Here is a 21,760-nt window from a genome sequence, read left to right on the forward strand (position 1 = left end):
CCCCATATTGAAAGTCTGGATTTATCCAGATAATATGGTAAGGAATGATTAATAGTTCACTTTGTAAAGAGGTTATTTGCCTCTTGGAAGATTTAGTCCTAAGATTTTTTTATATTGCAAACTCTCCTATTACATTTTAAGTATTATTTGATTTCCACAGCAATTCTCTATATACAACCCTTCATAACCATCCCTACTGCACAGAGCAGAGTTGGTGCTAAGGATCCTTTCCACCACTGCCTGTCTCCCCAGAGATCTTGGCTCTGTTGGCCTTCAAATATCATCTGCTTTAGTCTTACTTTTACATGATGGACATGGTGGGAGGTGGAGGGGACTCATTGTAAAACGCCAAGGTTCCAAGGCAAAGCAAGGTTCCGATACAACGGACAGAGCAGTGGGCTGAAACTCAGAAGGCCTAGAGTTCTTGCCAGTTATGGGATCTGAGGCAAACTACAGCCTCCTTAATACCCAGATTTTCAGTTTACAAAAGAAAGATAATAGTGCCTGCCTGCACATGCTTCTGAGGGTTCATATAAAAATTATTTTTAAATATAAGGTGCTATGCTAATATACCCTTTTTTCCAAGCAAGTCTAATGCCACGACCCTAAGAGAACACTACATCAATCTAACTTTTTCTCTGTTAGCAACTGTTTCTCACAGAATTCGTTAAAAGTTCTGAAAATTCCTCCTAATCATTATCCTTTTCATTTTATCTCACTCTACTTGTTATTCTTCCCTTAGTTCAAAGTCTCCCAACACCTTCTCTGCAAAATAAGATCAAACCCTCTGCACAGCACCTCGAAACAATCACCTATCTGTCTCTCCCTGACAAGGTGAATAAGATGAGAAAGCAAAGCTTGTGATATTCTTACCACTAAAGAAATACGTTCTTTGGAAGAGCCAGCTCAAATTTCCTCTCTGTATTCCAAATCTGCCTATACCTGTGCTTTAAGCAACCAGTCCTCTCTGCTACACTCCTGCCATTTGCTCATCTTTGTGCCTTTCAACCACTCCTGTCTGTGTTGCTCTGTTTTGGTTTCTCTTGGTGGTTTATAATAACCCCTCATTGTCTGAGTATCTAACTTCGTTCCTTCACTAGAACTTACATGATATTTAGAGTTCTAAAGATCTCATCTGAAATATAAGGGTCATTAGTTAAGTCTAATGTGTTTTTTTTCCTTCTTTTTAAGTGTTTTATTGAACTGATCTGTCTTTTTAGACTGTGGACCTGTCGTAAAGTTTGGCCAGTCTTGGCTATATATGACGTCACAGTACAGCTACAGTCAAGGCTGTACACCAGGGATCTCCCCTGGATGTTCCAAAGTTGTCTCACTGTCTTTCTGCCAGAACCTCTTCCTCATCTGGTGTTCATTACCCTCATTAGTGGCATCTCCATCCACCCAGGTAAGCAATTCCAAAACCTCAGAATTATTTTCAACCTTATTTCCCATATGCAGCTAGTCATTAAATCCTGCCTTCCCTATATTCTGAATATCTCTCCAACTTACACTAGTTTACACCCTTATCCCATTTCATTTGGACTATAGCAACATCATCCTCACTTTCTTCTGGCCTCCTTGGCTTTCCCCTCTCTAGTTCCTCTGAAATACTATTGCTGGAGCTATTTTCTAAAGGAAATCCAATCATAGCACTCCTCTGCTTAAAAATTCAGCTTAAAAACTCTTAAAGACTATCTAGGCTGTGATAAAGCCTGAAAAACATGACATTCAAGGACCTTCCTTCTCTGGCCCCAACCTCACAAGACCTCTTTACTACAGACGCACCCAACCCGTCTCCCCCTGGGAGTGCCACGCTCAGACTGCCTCCATTTCTTTGCCCATGTAGTTCTCTGTGCTTAGAACAAACACCCTTCTCCCTCCTCTTGGCTTTCGGCCTTCGAAATCCAGTTCAAAATTCACCTGCTCTGTGAAGTCTTCCTAAATTCTGACCATACCTCTCTCCTGGGAGAATGAGTGGCCACTACTTCCACATCACCCTGTGCTGCAATTCTTTGTGGATGCGTCACTTTCCTACATAAACTCGGTATCTCATTCATCTTTACCTGGCACACAGTACGCACTCATTAAATGTTTACTGAAATTAATATGCGCTGAGTAAAAGAATAACTAAAGAAAAATTCCATAGATCTAGAAGCACACCAGTCCTCCTTCTTAGCTGCATTAAAGAAACAGGGCCCAGGGATAAAGAAAAGGACTAATAATCTGATGTAGCAAACACATGAATGGGTTGTTTGTTTTTAAAACCTAAGTGGCTTAGGGAGGGCAGGGGGAGAAGCAAGTATATTTTAAAGCTCTAGCTCCAGGGCAAGTAATAAAAATTGTTGCTTTAATGTTTTTTTTCATAATATTGTGAGCAATGGGAAGGTCTATTCCATCACACCGGCCTTCAGGGCAGAAAGTTTCAGCCTCCTGAGCTAAGTCAAACTGGCACTGGCTCTCTGTTTTTCGAGCAGCCGCAATTGGCCCCTGCCTTCTATGAGACTAAACTTGACTGACAAAGAAGAAACAAAATCATTTCCCAGTTACTTTATGGGCCCCTCTTTTCCGCTTTTGCACTTGTCAATTAATTATAAGCGTGCTGGAAATTCGTCTCACATTTCTGCCCCTACATTACACTGAGGTAGGCATTGTACTCTGTCTGCATTAGGAGTTGTCATTAGGTTGGGAGGCAGCAACTAGCCCAAGAAACAACACTGTTTAGTACTCAGAGTTTGAAGCCCTTAGATGCCACTCACCCACATAGCTTTTGATGTCATCCTTTTTATACTCCCTGGATTGTTAAATCTGAACACGTTTAAAATTAGGATGCATGTGCATCTAGGTCAAAATATCAGAGTCTAGAGTACCAATGGAACTCAATAATTTTCAAAATGATAAAACAAACAATTCTCTATAGTTCAGTCTTAATCATTCCACCCCTGAGCTCCCATTCTAAATTTACTTACCCACAATGCCCAAGAGTTTAATATACTACCTGGAACACACACAGAGACCACATTTGACAACATTACAAGGCTTTCCTAGCAGGGATTGTCTATATTTCTGGCAGAAATCCTGCCTCCATCTACCTGTGTTTTGAATGCCTGACTTTCCCATTTCCCAAGCACTGTTTCCATTTAGGAAGGTTGAATAGGGATTACAACTGTACCTAGCACTTAGGTTTATAGCGAGGAATAAATGGGGCAATACAAGTAAAAAGGTTAAATATAACAGTGCTTGGTGAGTGGTCAGTGCCCCATAAACATCACCTCTGTTACATTCCATGCCGGAACCACATGTGACCCCATAATTGGATCTTTGAGAAAAGAATCAGAGAAAGTTGGTCTTTTTCACCAAGCACCATGTTTGACTTCACTTCTCCCAATAGACTTGAAAGAACTGAAGTAGGTAACATTAATTTTACTTTACTTAACATGTTTGGGACTTTGTGTTTGTGAAATGTAGCATGCAAGAAATATTCCAATACGTACGTAAAATGACTTTTTAAGTGCCTTTTAAAAATCTCTAAGGTCCTTCCGTTTCCAAAATGTTGTGATCTATGATAACTAATCTCAAATCCAGGCAAATTAATAGTGATATAACTCCCTAGATATACTGAAAATATACGGCATTGTCAGGCTGGTTGTATTGGAAACAAGTTAGACCCAGGACCATGCACAAAACAATCTTGCCCTTCTTTCTCCCCTCCAGCCCAGAGTCTATAATTCTCATCTCAAGCTCCCAGGTCCTTTTGTAGCAGATGTGGAGAGGATGAGGAATGAGTTGGAATCTGCAGAGAAAACAGTGGAGCCAAAATTCTGCAGAATCCCAAGAGGAGCAGCTGAAGTGAGCAGGCTTCATGAAATCACCTGCAATTTCATCTTTTAACCGATAAAAGAGAATCCTAGAAGTCTAACTCAAGAAGGGGCCCTACCTAACCTCCTGCATCTTGGAGATTAAGAAACTGAGACCTAAAGAGATCAAGTAACACATCTAAAGTCATCCAGCTTTTCTGAAACCTGGGTCTGGAAACCTAGAAGTGATGCAGTGACCAATCGAATTAAAGCAGGCTCAACCTATGTCACTTCCAAAGTGTCTGCACACCGATAAATGTCTCTCTTTTCCTCTCTGAACTATATTCAGCCTTCTACGGTCACCCACAAACCAGCCAGCACTTGTCTCAGGAAGACAGACAAGATCCTCCACCATCCTGAATTCAAAGAGACATCTGGTTTTACAAACAAGTTACTAAAAGCAGAGTCATGTGGTACTACCTTCAGATTCATCCTTATCTTTCAGAAATACATTAAATAATATTATAGTGACAATGATTCTCCAAAGTAGAAAACAAAATTCAAGAAAAAAAAAAAAAGCCTAGGCATACTTTGCTTTAAGTAATGCATATAGGAGAATCTACTTAGAGTGGAAATATGAGAGGGTGCTTCTGGTGATTATTTTCTTTTGAAACAGCATAGAATAGAACTTTTAAGTAGCCACAGTCAGAATGACTCCATTTACAAGAGTGCCACATTCACACAGCTTTTGGGAAACTACCAGAAGATAAGAGTTGTAAGCCCGTGTCTCCACTGTCTCCTTGTCGTGTGTATTTATATCCATTCATGTATTCCTTCATTCAGCTCTACTTCATGTGTACTCATTCATTAATTCACCAGTTCTCCCTCATAGAAACTCACTCATTCATTCAATTGCTCACTTGAGTACCACCGAGTACCTGAGAAGTCCGACAGGGGCTTTGCCCTCGTGTAACTTAAGAGCCTACGTGGAGCCTAGACGTACACACCAAAAATGAAAGTACAAGATAAAAGGCGAAAAGAACCACAAAGGAGACCCGATAAAGCAACCTGGAGGCTCAGGGGAACTAGGTACTGGTTCCAGATGCAGGCGAGGTAAGCTCCTGGGCGGCTTGGGGCGGGGCACCTCCCCTCCCCGAGACAAGAGAGAAAAGGAGACATCACGCCTGGCTCACTGCTCTCCGTGCACAGCATCTCCCTCTATCCCGGCGGCCGCACGCGCCCCCCCCCCCCCCCCCCCATTGCTTGGCCCTTGTCGCGGAAGCCGCACGCCCTGCCCGTCTCCCGGTGGCCTCCCTACCCTGTCCGTCAGTCGCTCCCACGAATGGGTGACTTGGGAAGTCCACACCGGTGCCGGCAACGCCTAGGCCCGCCCGCCGGGAGGAGCCGGGCCCAGCAGCCCGTGGGCAAGGCCCGGCCCGCGGCGCACGAACCTGGTCGACCGTTCGGCCTGCGGCGGCGGCGGCGGAGGCGGCGCCCAGGGTCACGCTGCCGGGTGTCTGCGGTTCTGCCCGCTGCGCACTGAGCGGGAAGGCGGGGCGCAGCGGCCCGGGACGCTGGGCGCGGGCGGGACGGCCCGGCGGGGCGCCGCCCCCACCACGCCCGCAGGCCTCGCTGCGCCTCGGGAGACCCGAGGGCGGCGGGCCGACCAGCTGGTGCCTCACCTTCTGGCTCTGGCTCCCGTTAGAAAATCAGTGTCCCACCCTGGGTCCTGGGCCCCGCGGCCTTGCTTCTTTATTTAGGGGCCAAAGCGCCCGAGCGTCGCCCTCAGGCCCTCGCGGGTCTCTGGCCGGCGGAGGTTTCAAGAGCTGTAACCTCCGGTGGGCCGAAGGTTTTGGCCGAGGTGTCCTGTGCTTTCATGAGTGGCCGTGCAGGTAGGGAAGGAAGGGGTTGTGGAGCTGAAAGGAAAGCGTGAAAGGTGTTTTTCTGTCTCTGCGCCTGCATAAGGGCGTCTGGAAACCCCATGCTTTGTAAGCGTGGATAGGACACGCGGTTATTAAACCGTTATTGTCCCATCCTGCCGGGCAGGATTGTTAAGAGAGGTGGTGATGATGGAAGGTGGACGAGAGGACCCGAACTGGGAGATCAGAAAGAGTCCTGTCTCTTTGGTTTATGCGTTAATTATATGAGGGTGCCCAAGAAGAAAGGAGACTCACCTGATTACCCGGCGTAGCTTATCTCAACGAGTCACTCGCATCGCTGGTCACAAAGCGTGTGCTCACGTAGTTTCAATGTTTTCTGTTTTGATAAATTTGAATTCCTTTGTTTAACGACACTTTTCTCAAATACAAACAGTTATCTTTGTGAAACACGGAGCAATTCAGGTCTCCTCTTTAACCAGGAAAAAAAAAAAAAACTTTTAATTAAAAGAAAAAACACGTGCTCACTGGGAACTTAAAAAAGTACAAAATTTGCAATGTCCATTTACCTGCATACACTTGACCCCCAGTTAACAATCTCTCTAAACTTTAGTAACCCCGTTTGCCCACCGAATAAAGTGTGAACTCAGACATTCAAAGTAGTTCCTCACAATGTGACCCTGGCCCACCTTTCCAGGATCATCTCTATGGTGCTATAACCAGCTCCATTGAATTACTTTTTTCTCAAACTACCTGAGGTAAAGGACAAGTTTTATTATTTCCGATAAGTTACGGACTGTCATTCTTGTAATATAAATTAAAAACTTGCTAGAAAAGTGAAAAAAGACATAAAAAACTACAAGCCCCAATTTTCATTACAGGTATATAACAGGCATACAAAAATAAAATTACTGTCAATTTATTTTTGTGTTCTTTTAATTTCTAAGTGTTTACTCTCAATTTCTATATTTATCTCATCCCAGGCCAGTAAAAACTGTTCATAGATTCACACTGATGACCATACTTAAAAGTGCCTTTTGACTTTGGGGCCTTTTATTCCTTCAGTGCCAATCAAAGTTCTTCTCACTCAAGGTTCAATTTGTAACGTTATAATAACAATAATGGCATCACATTTATTGGGTACTTTATGCCAAGACTTTACATGCGTTAACTGTGAATTCTTATCAACTCTATGAGTTAGGTATTATTATTATTCCCACTTTACAGATCAAGAAACTGAGGATTAGGGAAGTCAAATCACAAAGCTAGTGAGGTGCAGAGTTAGCACTCTGACCTGAGCAGGCCTATACCGTCAACCTTGAGGTGAGCCCTCCTCCATAAAGCCTCCGCATTTGCTTTGGAGTTGAAATGAATCACCCCTTGGTCCCTCTACTACATTTTTCCCCCACTGGTTTGTGTTTATTGTTTTTTGGGGGGTTTTTGGCCACACCACGCGGCTTGTGGGATCTTAGTTCCCCGACCAGGGATTGAACCTGGCTCCCGCAGTGAAAGCCTAACCACTGGACCGCCAGGGAATTCCCCTCCACCCCCGCACCCTTGTCTTTTATTGATGTCTGGCGTTAAGCTTTAAGATCCTGAGTCACTGTCATTTGTGTATCTCCACACCTTTCAGTGCTGCTTTCTCCAACTGGAATTTCCTTTATGCTTTATAAACGGTCTGGCAGAGTAGGTATTATTTGATCACCATTTAGCCCATGAGGAAACTGAGGCACAGAGAAGTCACTAATAAGATGCTAGTAAGTCGCGGAGTCAGCCTTCCAAGCCAGGCAACCAGGCTCCAGAGGTGATTTCTGAACCACCACGCTATGATTTTCCACTGCACCATGAGGTCTTCCTGATCAAAACACTTCACTGACTTTCCATGACTCTTAGGATAAAGAGGAAACTCTTTGGTGGGACCTACAAAACTCTGTGTGACCTCCACTCTGCAGCTGCCTCTCCCAGCAAGCTTCCTGGTTCCTGTCTGCCATGCTTGTCCTATTTCCCTTGCCCCTGGGGGTCATGTTCCCTCCAACCATAGCACATGTTGTTCCCTGAACCTGGAATGTCCCCTCATCTGGTTCCTACCTAAACCTAAACTTATCCTTCATCCAATTTTAGCTCAGGAAATCCTTCCTAGACTAGGTCAAATATCCTATTAAAGAGTTTTAAAGCGTTTTTAGGTCTTAACATAATTATCATTTTAAATGTAGTTTATGTGGATATTTGACTACGGTCAGTCTCACACATTCAACACTGTCAGCTCCACGATGGCAAGGATTATCTTATTTTCCCACCTTTATATCCTCAGCGACAAGAACAATATCTGACATATAGTAGGCAGTGGGTAAACATTCACTGAATGAATGAAGTAAATGGTGTTCCAAGTGTTATGAAAATATAGGAGGCGCACAGCGTTGTTCCAGTAAATGTTTATTGATCAGTTAAAAAAAAAAAATCCTGGTTTGTACCATTTGTCAATTTCCCTGATGCGAATACTCCCACGATGGCCAGTTTCGAGATGCCAACACTACGTCCCACAATGCTGAAACCGGGACGTGATGCGAACAATGGGCTTTGAGAACCTGTTCCAGTTGGCTCCAGCACACCCCTGGAAGGGCACCAAAGTTAGTGGGACAGAGAGTGGCTCACAAAGCCCAGGCAAGCTGCCCAGAGATCTAAACTAAGACCTCAAGTATGAATAGAAGACAGGTTTGGGAGGTGGATGTGTATGTGGGACAAATAATTGGCAAAGTGGGTGGGACTGGAAAAGAAAAAGGAGAACAGTGTAAATTTATAACTATTGCGAGTTTTTTCAAGTATTTTTTTTAAAATGGACTGTGGTGAGTAGCCAATCACTGTGAAATTTAAATGCCTTTGGGTACATTTAGAAGAGTGATATAACAGCTTTATTTTGAAATGCCAATATTCACAATGCTGGAGATTGCATTCTTTGTAACTACTATACTTACAATGAAAACTATAGAAGTAATTTTTTTTAATGTGCCAAGGAATACAGTAGCAAAAACATTTGAAGACCATGGGTTTACATGACCTAGAAGTTAAAGTCTGGCTCCGCCGTTTGTTAGCTGTTAGCCACGGACAAGTTGTTTAACTTCTCTAAGCGTTAATTATTTTATCTATAAAATGGGAAATAATAAACCTGCTTTGTGAATTAGATTGCATAAATTTTATAAAAATTCCTAGCAAGCCTGGCACTCCAGCCTGGTACTCAATAAATGGTACACAATGGTACTCAATGTTAACAATAGCTAATATTTCTTAATCACTTACTATATGCTAAGCACTGAGCTAATGCAATTTAATTTTCATATGACTCTCTGAGGTAGGTTTCTATGAATCATAGGTGAAGAAACTGAGGCACAAAACAGTGTCATTTTGTTTTTTAAGTACTTTACAAAACAGTTGCTTAATGGTAGAGTCATCATTCAAAATCAAGTAGTTTGACTCTCGAGCCTTCCCTGGAAACCACTAGACCTTACTTTTCTTCCCTAGAGGCTCCTCTTGCCCATCCAGGAACCTGGGTTACTATCAGGATTTAAGAATAATTCTCATTTATAAGTGGAAATTTTCCGTGTGCTAGGGGTCTCTTACCCCTATTTTTTCTCATTACTGACTTTCCAACCCTTTGTACATTACTTCACACAGAGAAAATGATATCTGCAGGAAACAATGGATTGAAGGATTGAGGTATCTCACTGTAGGAGTGACCAGCCCAGTAATCTCATTCTCTTCAATCCTGGCTTGACCACCCTTGAAGGTTGAGTAGAACCCATGCCTCCCTACACACGTAATTCTTTCCCAGCATGCAGTGTGCCAAGGCACACAGATTGGGCAGCTCTAGTATAGGTACTACTGAAGAGAGGTCTATACCTTCTTTTCCTCTTGACATGGGCTTGCAGGAATAACTGTTGGGTCCTTATTTTGGTGGGTCCTGATCAACTTGGCATGATGGAAAAATGTTTTTTTTCAAAGTTGGCACTATCAGAATATTGCAATTAGGGAAGATATAATCAAATGCTATCTGTCAGCTAGAAAAAGTCAATGTTGTTTTGATTCTTCAAAGAATGCAATAAGAAGCATTGCTTATTCTCTTTCATCACTCACTCCTAACTACTCTCCCAGGTATATGAAAAAAGAAGTCTACCTAAATATGAATGGCTGAAACTTATACCAAGACACTTATCTTGTCTACTGAGAATCCAATGGCAAAAAAAAAAAAAAAAAATGCATGTCATAGTAACTAAAAGCAGTACAGGATCAATGGATTTTGATCATATTTCTGTTTCTATGCAATCATTTTTAAATAAGACTACATTAAATAGTATAAAGAGTCTGCTGGTAATTATGAATGCTAAATACCTGTATAACTCAATGACGTTTCAAAGTGAACACACCTGTATAATCAACACAAAGATCAAGAAACAATATTACCAGTAGCACCAAAACCCCCTTCTTGCCCTTTCCAGTTACCACCCACACCCACAAGGATACCCCCTGACTTCTAACACCATAGATTAGATTATTTTTGAATTTTATGTAAATGGAATCATACAGTTTATATTATTTTCTGACTCCTTTTATTTAAAAATGTTTGATGGCATAGAGACAGACTTATAGACAAATGGCTTAGAACAGAGAGCCCAGAAATAAATCATCATGTATATGGCCAGATGTTCTTTGACAAGGGTGCTGAGACCACACAATGAGGAAAGGACAGTCTCTTCAACAAATGGTGCTGGGAACCTGGACATCCACATGCAAACAAATGAAATTTGACTATTACCTTATACCATATACAAAAATTAACTCAAGATGAATTGAAGACCTAAATGCAAGACATAAAGCTATAAAAATTCCAGAAGAAAACACAGGGAAAAAACTTCATGACACTGGGTTTGGCAATGATTTCTTGGATATGACACCAAAAGCACAGGCAATAGTAGCAAAAATAGATTAATTGGACTTCATCAAAATTTAAAACTTCTGTGCATTGAAGGACACAATCAACAGAGTGAAAATTTATCCCTGAAGGACAGGAAAAAATATTTGCAAATCATATATCTGATAAGGGGCTCACACCCAAAATGTATAAAAATTCCTATAACTCAAAAACAACAACAACAAAAACAAATAGCTGGATTTAAAATGGGCAAAGAACTTGAACAAACATTTCTCCAAAGATAACGTACAAATGGCCAATAAGCATATGAAAAGATGCTCAACATAACCACAATGAGATTCCACCTCATACCCATTAGGATGGCTACTGTTTAAAAAAACAAAAAACTGAAAATAGCAAGTGTTGGCAAGGATATGAAGAAATTGGAACTGTTGTACCATGTTGGTTGGAATGTAAAACGGTGCAGCCACTATAGAAAATGGTTTGATGGTGCCTCAAAATGGTAAAAATAGAATTACCATAGGATCCAGATATCCCACTTCTGGTTATATATCCAAAAGAATCGAAAGCAGAGTCTCAGAGAGATATTTGCTCACCCATGTTCATAGCAGCATTATTCACAAGAGCCAAGAAGTGAAGCAACCCAAAAGTCCATCAAGATGAATAAATAAACAAAATTCAGTATATACATCCAATGGATATCATTCAGCCTTAAAAAGGAAAGAAATCCTGTCACATGCACAACATGGATGAACCTTGAGGACATTATGCTAAGTGAAATAAGCCACTCACAAGAAGACAAATATCCGTAAGATTCCACTTATATAAGGTATCTAAAGTAGTCAAATCCATAGAAACAGAAAGTAGAATGATGGTTGCCTGGGGCTAGCAGAAAGAGGAAATAGGGAGTTGTTGTTTAATGGGTACAGTTTTTCAGTTTTGCAGGATGGAAAAGATCTGGAGACGTATTGTGCAACATTGCAAGTACACCTAATGCTACTGAACTGTACACTTAAAATGTACACTTAATATATTTTGTTACATGTTTTTTTACCATAATTAAAGATTTTTTAATGTATGTTTGGGAGATTCATTCATATTATTGTACATAGCTATGATTCACTCAGTCTCATTGCTATTCCATTATATACATATACCACAATATATTTACTTATTCTACTGTTGATGGGCATTTGGGAAGTATCTAGTTGGGGCTATTGCAATTAGTGTTACACATAGTATTTTAAAACAAGGAAAATAAAAACCTACCAGATTTTTAGGGCGTAGGAGGCATTCAGAGAACACTCATAATGTATTTTGAATACGTTAATGTATCCTCACTCTAAGTTTGTATATCCAACTGCTAACTACTCCACTTGAATATCCAACAGATGTGTTGAACTTATTGTGTCTGTATCTGCTTTACCTGCAACCTTCTTCACATCTGTTAGCAACTCCATCCTTCTAGTTGCCCAGGTCAAAAACTTTGGTAACATCTTGACTCCTTTCTTTCTCTCACACCCACATTCAAGTCATCAGTAAATAATGATGGCTCTGCTTTCAAACTAAATCCAGAATCTGACCACTTTCTATTATCTCTGTTGTTATCATTCTGGTCTACACCACTGTCACCTCTTGCTTAGATTAACCTCTTGGATAGTCTGTCTTTGGCACCTGCCACTCCCATCCTTCCCCCAACCACCCAATCTATTCTCATCGCAACAGCTAGAGGGACTCTGAGGCATATTATATTTTCCAAAGATAGAAATAATAATACCTCCCATACCACATACTCTTTTGCAGTGTGAGCTTTGCCGTTCCCCCACAAGAAGTGGGGTCTACAACACCTCTTACGAATCTGGGCTGACCTCAAAGACTTGCTTGAACAATGGCAGAAGTAACATTCTGGGATTTCCACAGCTAGTTCATAAGAACCCTTGCTGCTTTGGTCCTTTGGAAGTCTTGCCTTTGGAATGCTTCCCCTAGGAACCTACCTTCCATGCTTGAGAAGCTCAAGCCACATGGAAAAGCCACACGTGGGTGTTCCAGTCAATACTCAAGCTGTGGACCCAACCAACAGTGAGAATCAAATGTCGTCTGACTGAGAGAACTCAAGGAAGAACTGCCCAACTCAGCCCAGTCAATTCACAGAACCATGAGAGATAACAATAAATTGTTTTAAGTCACTACATTTTGGGATGGTTTGTCACAACAGTAGATAATGGGAACAGAACTTCTAAACAGTGAAAGTCAGATAATGTCATTCTGTTCAAAATCCTCCAGTGGCTTCCCATTGTACCCGGAGAGTAAAGGTTCTTATAACAGCCTACAAGAGGCTGCATGATGTAGCCTCCATCCTCGCTTCCTTTCTTCAGGGTTACTCTGCTCCATCCATACTGCTTTCTTTTTTTGCCACTTCTTAAACACTCCCACATTAGGAACTTTGCACTAGTTGCTCCTCTTTCCTAGACATCTACTTAACCAACTCTCCTCGGTCACTTCCTTTAAGCTTTGGATCAAATCTCATCTTCTCTATGAGGTTAACCCTGACCACCCATTTAATATAGTAACCAGCCCCCAATCTCCCTTACCCTGCTCTATTTTTTTTTCCATAGCACTTATCATTTTCCAACATACAATATAATAATATTTATTTATTATGTTTATTGTATACCTTCTGAAAATTCCTCAAGGGCAGGGAGTTTTCCTTTTTTACCTACTGTATTCCCAGCGCCTAGACCACTGTCTGACACATAGTAGGCACTCAATAAATATTTGTGTTGTAAATCCTAATAATAGTTAAGACTGAGCTGGCCAGGATAACCGGGAGAGTAAAGTAAGTTGACTTGCAGGCCATGTAAGAACAGAGAGGTAAAGTTAAGTATAAGGGAATGGATTATACTTCCAGAATCCTAACCACCAGCCGTTCCTCCACTCCCAGCAGAGTACAGCACTATGGTAGAAACCATGCTTGAAATAAAGCATTCAGCTCATGTAAGAAACCCAAAATGGTAACGTGTCCCATAAGTCAAAGCCAATGTATGAGTTGAGCTAAACTTCATTATAATACTGTTCCTAATTATAGTGAATCACAGCCAAATTACATTCCCCAAAACCAAATAAATATAGAATACACCAGGTGGTGGCCCTGTTTTCCAACACCAGAATTTCAAAGGAATTGCTTGATATTTATTTTGAATGTGCTATTCTGCAGTTATCTGATTAACAATTTACTTTTCCCAGAATTGCAGGACCAAATCCAGTTGGGCTTTTTTTCTTGGTCTTGTTGGTCATGAGATATTACTATACCTTTAAAACATAATGATAGTTTAGGATCTTCTAAGATATTAGCCAAGAAAACTAAGCCTGACTCTCCAGGTCAATAGAGTATTAATTTCAAATTGTCTATAAACTTGTAGATTGGAACAATGAAGTGCATCGAAGAAGGAAAGATATATTTGAATGCTTTAAAACAATTATAACTTCCATACTTGAAAAACTTCCTAAAATGCAAATGATTAATAAACAAAAATATTCAACTTCACAGTAATCAAAAAAGGCAAATTTAATAAGGAGTCTTTTCAAGTAAGGTGGTCAACATATTTTTAACGTTGACCATGGTGTGGGCTTTCTCATACATTGCAAATGAGAATATATATTATCAGTACCTTTTAGACAGCAGTTTAAAAATATATACAAAAATAACAAACTGTACAAAGATATTTTAAAGTGTGTATTTTTTGTTAGTCTGACAACATTGATCCAAAAATGTATAATGGCTCAAACAAAATAAAAGTTTTCTTCTTGTTCACATGATTTTCCTGAACTGCTTCAGGTTTTTTTTTTGTTTGTTTTTTGTTTTTTGCGGTACGCGGGCCTCTCATTGCTGTGGCCTCTCCCGTCGCAGAGCACAGGCTCCGGACGCGCAGGCTCAGCGGCCATGGCTCACGGGCCCAGTTGCTCCGCGGCATGTGGGATCTTCCCAGACCAGGGCGCGAACCCGTGTCCCCTGTATCGGCAGGCGGACTCTCAACCACTGCGCCACCAGGGAAGCCCTGCTTCAGGTTTTAGTTGTGTGTGTGTGTGTGTGTGTGTGTGTGTGTGTGTGTGTGTGTTTGAGAGAGAGAGAGAGAGAAAGATAGATGCTCCATACAGTCACTCAGGACCCTGGAAATTCATGGATCCTTGGCCCAATTTAATGGAGATGTTGAGAGTCATTCTACAGAGTTGGAGAGAATACATAGGAGTCTGCGTGTAATGTTCTATGGCCGGGCCTGGAAGTGGCTCTCATTCCCCTGGCCAGAACTCAGTCACGTTGGCACACATCACTGCAAGGAAGGTCGGGAAATGCATCTGGATGTGTGTCCAGGAAGAAGGGGCAATGTGTTTGCTGAACAGCTCACAGTCTTTGTCGCCCAGTAATGCACTTCTAGAAATCTCTTCTAAGGAAATGATTATACAGGCAGCAGATTAATTTAGTATAATAAAACACTGACAATATATCAGATGACTAATAATACCAGAATAATTCACAAGTTTATGTACATTCACAAAGTGAAATATCATACAGCAATTAAAAATCAGGCTTGGGCTTCCCTGGTGGCGCAGTGGTTGAGAGTCTGCCTGCTGATGCAGGGGACATGGGTTCATGCCCCGGTCCGGGAAGATCCCACATGCCGCAGAGCGGCTGGGCCCGTGAGCCATGGCCGCTGAGCCTGAGTGTCCGGAGCCTGTGCTCCGCGACGGGAGAGGCCACGACAGTGAGAGGCCCGCGTACCGCAAAAAAAAAAAAAAATCAGGCTTAAAAAATAATTCTTCATGACATGGGAAATATCAGCATATAATTTTAAATTAAAAAGCTTGATACATGGCCATAGTTACAATGCTTTAATTATATAAATATATGTATTTCATCATATATCATACATCTGCCCCCAAACAAGGATATGATTAAGTAGGCAATACTCTCATTGCTGTGTAATAATATCAATATTATGAATATACTTATGCTTAATATTACACTTAATAATATTACACTTAATATTATATTCACAAGGATTAAAACAGTAGAAAATGCTTTTGTTATAATATTAAAGTCTGTTATAATATTAAAGCAGGAAAAATGCTTTGTATGATTAACTGTGTAAAAAAATCCTGAGAAACTTGGAAATGAAATGAACCAAAATGTTAACAATGGTTCTCTCTGTATGATGGGTTGAGTGTGTCTATTTCTTCTTTTATCTTGTATGAAATTTCTAATTTTTCTAGAACTAACTTTTATTACTTTTACACTGAAAACGATTTACCTCCTCATACAGATTGATCAGTCAGAGGACATCCTTTAATAAAATTGAGTCTCTACTGGAAGGTTGTGGTAACAATCCTAGAAACAGAAGGTAGAGCTTTCTTGCATCCTCTGCCTTAGGAAAGAGGAAGGGGACAATCACTAGTCATCGGCACTGATCTTATCTCCCTGCAGATCTGGCTGTACAGTAACCCTTGAACCTGGGAGTAGGGGGAGGAGAGGACACCAAGGGAATGTCAGTAACTGGTGCTGAAAGATCCCCCAAACATTGGAATAGGGCCTGAGCTATGAGTGTCCTGCCAGAGCCCCTTTGCTGAACCCCTCTGTCCTGTTCCTGTGACAAGGGGTGGTGGTATTGGGAAGCAGAAAAGGAGAGCACCTGGCTTTTCCCCAACATCACCAAGGATGTTGGGGAAACATCTTTATTTGACTTCACAGTGACTGCTTGTTACAGTAGAACAATAACTAAGCTACCTCTCAAAAGACATGAATTCTGACTCTATGAACCCTTAGCTGTGTGGCTCCAGCTCCAACTCCAGTTCTGAATTGCTGAGAGGCGTTCAGCATATACCACGGCACTCCAGGCCTCTGCCTTTATTTCCCTAACTTCTGGAAGTACTGCTGGCAGACAATCAGCCTGCAGCTGTTAGCCCTCTTCCAGCATTTCCTTCGTTGCAGTTGCCTTATTCACGGAGTGCTTCCTTACTTCTTAGCACAAAAAGAGGGTGTGATGTATTAGGGCAATAGGGAAGAAATTATAAGAACATTGGGATTGAGGGGCTGTGCAAAGACAATAGACAGTGGTTGAGAATGATTAATGTGTAATCAAGAGATAAGTGTGAAAGCCAAGAGTGCTCCTTTGGTGGCATATAAAGAGGTTTCGTTGCTACACAGGAGAGCAGAAAAAGCTGCTGACCCTCCTTAATCATTAGAGAAGAGCTTCGAAGAAGGTAGAATTCTCACACTAGGCAGGTTTCCTATGCAAAGGTCAGGACTCTGGCTGGGCTGTGCTGGACCTTGTACAGGAATAAGGGGTTATTCCCAGAGTTGAGGTAGAATCTGATTACTATGTACTGACAGGAGCTCGATCAATATGGTACTGTCCCTAATGATGCAGGATCAAGGAGGGCAGAACACAGAGGTTAATAAGAGAGAGTTTGTCAACATGGTAGCACTTTCTCCTGAGATAGGATTTAACATATGGCAAGGACCTCACAAGAGGATACTAATATGCAGCTAGGTTAGTTTTTTGGGAATCTTGGAAAAAGTGATGCCCCACACTACAAGTGTCAGATCTGCCAAGGCAGATGGTTGAGGAAGGGATCAAAGGTTCAGAGAGGTGGGCATACTAGATAGATCACCTAAGGCTAGAAAGTCCACCAGCCAACCATTTACCAAAGCAATAAGGATGGGCTGATGAGAGGGGCAAGAACTCCAAGATAATAGAGGTCAGGTAGCTGCAGTTAAATGTCAGACGGAGGTGTGTCCAATGATCAAAATGTAAAATTGTGGCAGTAGGTTCAGAGTGACACAGAGATCTACAGGATGGAGGGGTGGTGGTCCCCGCTGTACCTCCATTTAATTTTCAGCCTGGTTCCCTCAAAAATTAAATAAAGTTAGAGGATGACAGTGCACTGTTGTAAACGCAGTCAAATAGTAACCTGAGTGAAGCTGCAGTTCCATGTGGTACCTTTGCTTGAGCAGATTATCATGGTCTTAGACATGTGGTATGCTGCCATTAATCAGATACATGTATTCTCTTCCATCCTCATGAGAAAGGAAGATGAGAAAAAAAGTCATGTTCATTTAGAACGAATAGTCTTACCCCAGGGCTATGTTAATTCTACCATCCTCTGTCGTAATATAGTACAAAAACACGTAGGCCAGCGGGACATCTCACAGAACTTTGCACTGGTCCACTATAGCAGTCACATGATACTCATTGGACAGGATGAGCAAAAAAGGCTGAGAGGTAGCAATACTGTAAGACACATGAGCTCTAGAGAGTGGGAAGTAAACCTAAACAAGATGAAGGGACCCACTACATCAGTAAAATATTTGAGGAGTGGTCTGGGGTGTGCTGGGACATCCCTCCAAAGTAAAAGGCAGATTATTGAATCTTGCGTTTCCCACCACAGAGAAGAAAGCACAATGCTTGGTAGACTTCTTTGGTTCCTTGAGTCAACATTTCTATAACTAGGGATTCTCTATCTCATATACTGAGGGACAAAAAATGCTGCCAGGTTTGAGCGGGACCAGAGCAGGAAAAGGCTCTTCAGCAGATCCAGACTGCAGTAAGCACTGCCCTGAAGTTGGGCCACACAACCAGGCAAACGCTATGATACTGGATTTATCAGTGTGGGAAAACACACCATAGAGAATTTATGGAAATTCCTAATGAAAGAACCACAACATAGTCCCCCAGGATTCTGGAACAGGTCTATGTCACCTTCAAAGAAATACAATACACACTTCGAAAACAGATGGCCTTCCCAGACCACATTCCTAGTGAGGAAAACTGGAAAGACCCATCCTAGCTTCAGAGCTTCCCATAGAGTTAGCTTCTGTCTTATCCTGCTTTCTTCCCTTCCCTTTCTTTCCACAGATGTTGATCCCTCCAGCCCTCCCTTATAATATTTCTGCATGGTAATTTCTCTCTTAGAGTCTGCATCCTGGAAAACCCAACCTGTGATAGGTGTTGTGTTGGTTGGTTTTAAGCGTATTGTATGATTTCATTATAACCTCTGCAAATGATTCCAGTTGGACCCTGGTCGAACAAACACTGCTGAGTTTAAATACTTTTCTGCTTCCTTTGAAAATTCTTATGGACAGTATGTCCTGAATCCAAACAAGAGTTTACTTAAAACATAGTAGCAACCACCTCATACGTCATACCCTTAAGGATGTCAAAAAAATTAAAATATTAGAAAGAATGTGGAGAAATTGAAGCTTTCATGCACGGTTGGTGGGAATGTAAAATGGTAGAGCCATTATGGGAAACAGTATGGTAGCTCCTCAAAACATTACAAAATAGAATTACTATATGATCCAGTAATTCTACTTCCAGGTATTCAAGGGGATCAGAATGGAGGTTCCTCAAAAAACTAAAAATAGTGTTGCCATATGACCCAGCAATCCCACTCCTGGGCATATATCCTGCCAAAACTATAAGTTGACAAGATGCCTGCACTCCTAGGTTCACGGCAGCACTGTTTCCAATAGCCAAGACATGGAAACAACCTAAGTGTCCATCGACAGATGAATGGATAAAGAAGACGTGAGATATATATATATATATATATATATATATATATATATATATAATTGAATATATATATACACATATATATGTATATACACAATGGAATATTACTCAGCCATAAAAAAGAATGAAATAATATCATTTGCAGCAACATGGATGGACCTAGAGATTATCATACTAATTGAAGTAAGTCAGACAAGGACAAATACCCTAGGATATCACTTATTTGTGGAATCTAAAATATGACACAAATGAACTTATCTATGAAAGAGAAACAGACTCATAGACATAGAGAACAGACTTGCGGTTGCCAAGGGGGAGGGAAGGATTTGGAGTGTGGGGTTAGCAGATGCAAACTTTTGTGTATATGTAGAACTGAATCACTTTGCTGTACACCAAAAACTAATACAACATTGTAAATCAACTATACTTCAATAAAATAAAATTTTAAAGGAAAAGAATGCGCTACCAAAAGAATATGCCACTTTAGCATAAGGATTAATTTGAGCTGAAGACAATTGACAAACAGCAGGTGCAGGGGAAAGCTCTCTACCCTCCCCTTTCTGCCTAAAGGGAGAGTACAAATTTTCCTTTGTGAAGAAGTCCCCACACCCCTTTCCTGTACCAAGAGAAGGAAAACAACCTTCATTGCTAGAGATGGCACTAGAATGAACCTGCACAAACAAACCTTATTAAAATAATACTTATCTTCCAGCATCTATTTACCTTCCTACAGTTTACCTCCCCCCAAATCCAAAACCTCTTTTCTTTTATTTTGGCAAGTCTCCACAAATTTATTGCTCTTTGTTAAAATAGTATACAAGCCCCTGGGTCTAACTGCTTCTTTGGGTCTTCACTTCTTTTCTATGAAGTCCTCTATATGCATACATGGTAAACCATTTCTCTTGCTAGCCTGTCTTTCAGCAGTTGAATTTTCAGGGTCCCAGTCACCAAAGAAGGTAGAGGAAAAAGATTTTTTTCCTCCCCTGCAGTTTATACCCAAGAGAATTGAAAATAGATTTTTATATACCCATATTCATAGTGGTATTATTCACAGTAGCCCCAAACTGGAAACAACCCAAGTCTCCACTGACAGATGAATGGGTAAACAAAACGTGTTGCGTACATAAAATGAAATATTGTTCAGGCTTAGAAAGAAGGAAAATTTGATGCATGCTATAAGGATAAACCGTAAGGACATTATGCTGAGTAAAATAAGCCAGTCATAAAAAGAAAATTACTGTATAATTCCACTTATATGAAGTCCCTAGGGTAGTCAAGCTCATAGAGACAGAACGTAGAATGGTGGTTGCTAGGGGATGGGGGTAAGGGAGAATGGGGAGTTATTGTTTAAGGGATATAGAATTTCAGATTTGCAAGAGGAAAAGCATTCTATGGATGAACGATGATGATGGTAGTAAAACAACGTGAATGTACTTAGTGTCATTAAACTGTATACCTAAAAATGGTTAAGATGGTAAATTTTGTGGCATATGCATTTTATGACAACTAAAATTTCAAAAAGCAAAAACATAGTGGCAGCATTTAAGTAGTTGTACAGTTAAAATCCTTCTCTTATTGAGGGAAAAGAGCCTCTTCTTAAAGATACAGATGGATTTCTTAGTTTGGGAATGTTTTAAGTGATTGCTTGATATCTCATGCTTTTGTTTAGTATTCATTTCTTGCAGGGGTTGTCCTCTGCCTAGCGTTGTGCTGGAGTCCAGGAATCAAGGACAAAGGAAACACTGTCTCTGCTCTCAAGGAGATTAGAGGCAGGTGGAAGAGACAAGCATGTGGAAAGATGGTTTTAATATGATGTGACAAGGGCTAGACCAAAGGTGAGCACATCCAAGGGGGCATCTACATCATACTGGAGGGCAGAGAAAGCTTCCTGAAAGAGGTGATGTTTTGCTTCATCTTGAAGAATGATTAGAATTAATTAGGCAGAGGAGTCAAGACATTCTAGGAAGAGGCTGCCGTGTACACAAAGACACGGAGGTGTGAAACACGACGACCTATGTGGGGAGGGAACGTAATAAGTGTGCAGAGGAGATACAGTGGACAGTTAGGCAAGGATCAGATCCAAGACTGTTTGGAGATCAGTTAGAGTGTGGACTTTATCATAAAATCTACAGGGAGCTTTTATAAGCAGAATGATTACATCCCCATTTCAGGACAATGCAATATTTCCACAGTGGATAAAAAGTGTTTTAAGAGATTGTTTCAGCCAGCTATTGATGTATAACAAACCATCCTAGCGTCATAAAAGAACTCATTTAGTCTTACTCACATGTCGTTGGCCAGGCCTATACTAGGCTGGGCTTAGCTGGCTTCTCTGCTTCAACCTGCAAGTCTGTCTGGGCTCAGTTCCTCACTGTCCATGGACCTCACATCTGTTCCATGTGTGTTAATTCTGGGACCTGGGATAAAGGGGAAGTACTACCTATGGGGGCTTCTTCTCATCCTCCTTGGAGCAGTTGACCATCCAGGGCATCTTCTTTCCATGGCAATGGCAGAAGCCCCAGAGCGAAGGCAGAAACTGTGATTCTCTTAAGGCCTGGGATCAGAACAGGGACATAATGATGTCCACCCACATTC

At 41.3% G+C, this 21,760-nt stretch overlaps 1 protein-coding gene across 7 annotated transcripts in view; it reads right to left on the reverse strand.

The window, feature by feature from the left end:
* The window catches only part of CPQ (carboxypeptidase Q), a 487,312-nt gene that overhangs the window by 450,525 nt on the left and 15,027 nt on the right, over positions 1-21,760 (reverse strand). For 3 of the 7 annotated variants that reach the window (XM_079901122.1, XM_079901121.1, XM_079901125.1), the window contains exon 1: positions 5,113-5,402. The exons of 1 other annotated variant lie outside the window; for it this stretch is intronic. The gene's annotated coding sequence lies outside the window, so the exon portion shown is untranslated. Of the gene's footprint in view, positions 1-5,112; positions 5,403-5,968; positions 6,352-21,760 lie in introns of those variants that run through there. 3 more of the 7 variants (XM_079901129.1, XM_079901127.1, XM_079901130.1) reach the window with 2 other exon arrangements.

The sequence above is a fragment of the Stenella coeruleoalba genome, assembly GCF_951394435.1.
Source record: "Stenella coeruleoalba genome assembly, chromosome: 17".
Lineage (NCBI taxonomy): Eukaryota > Metazoa > Chordata > Mammalia > Artiodactyla > Delphinidae > Stenella > Stenella coeruleoalba.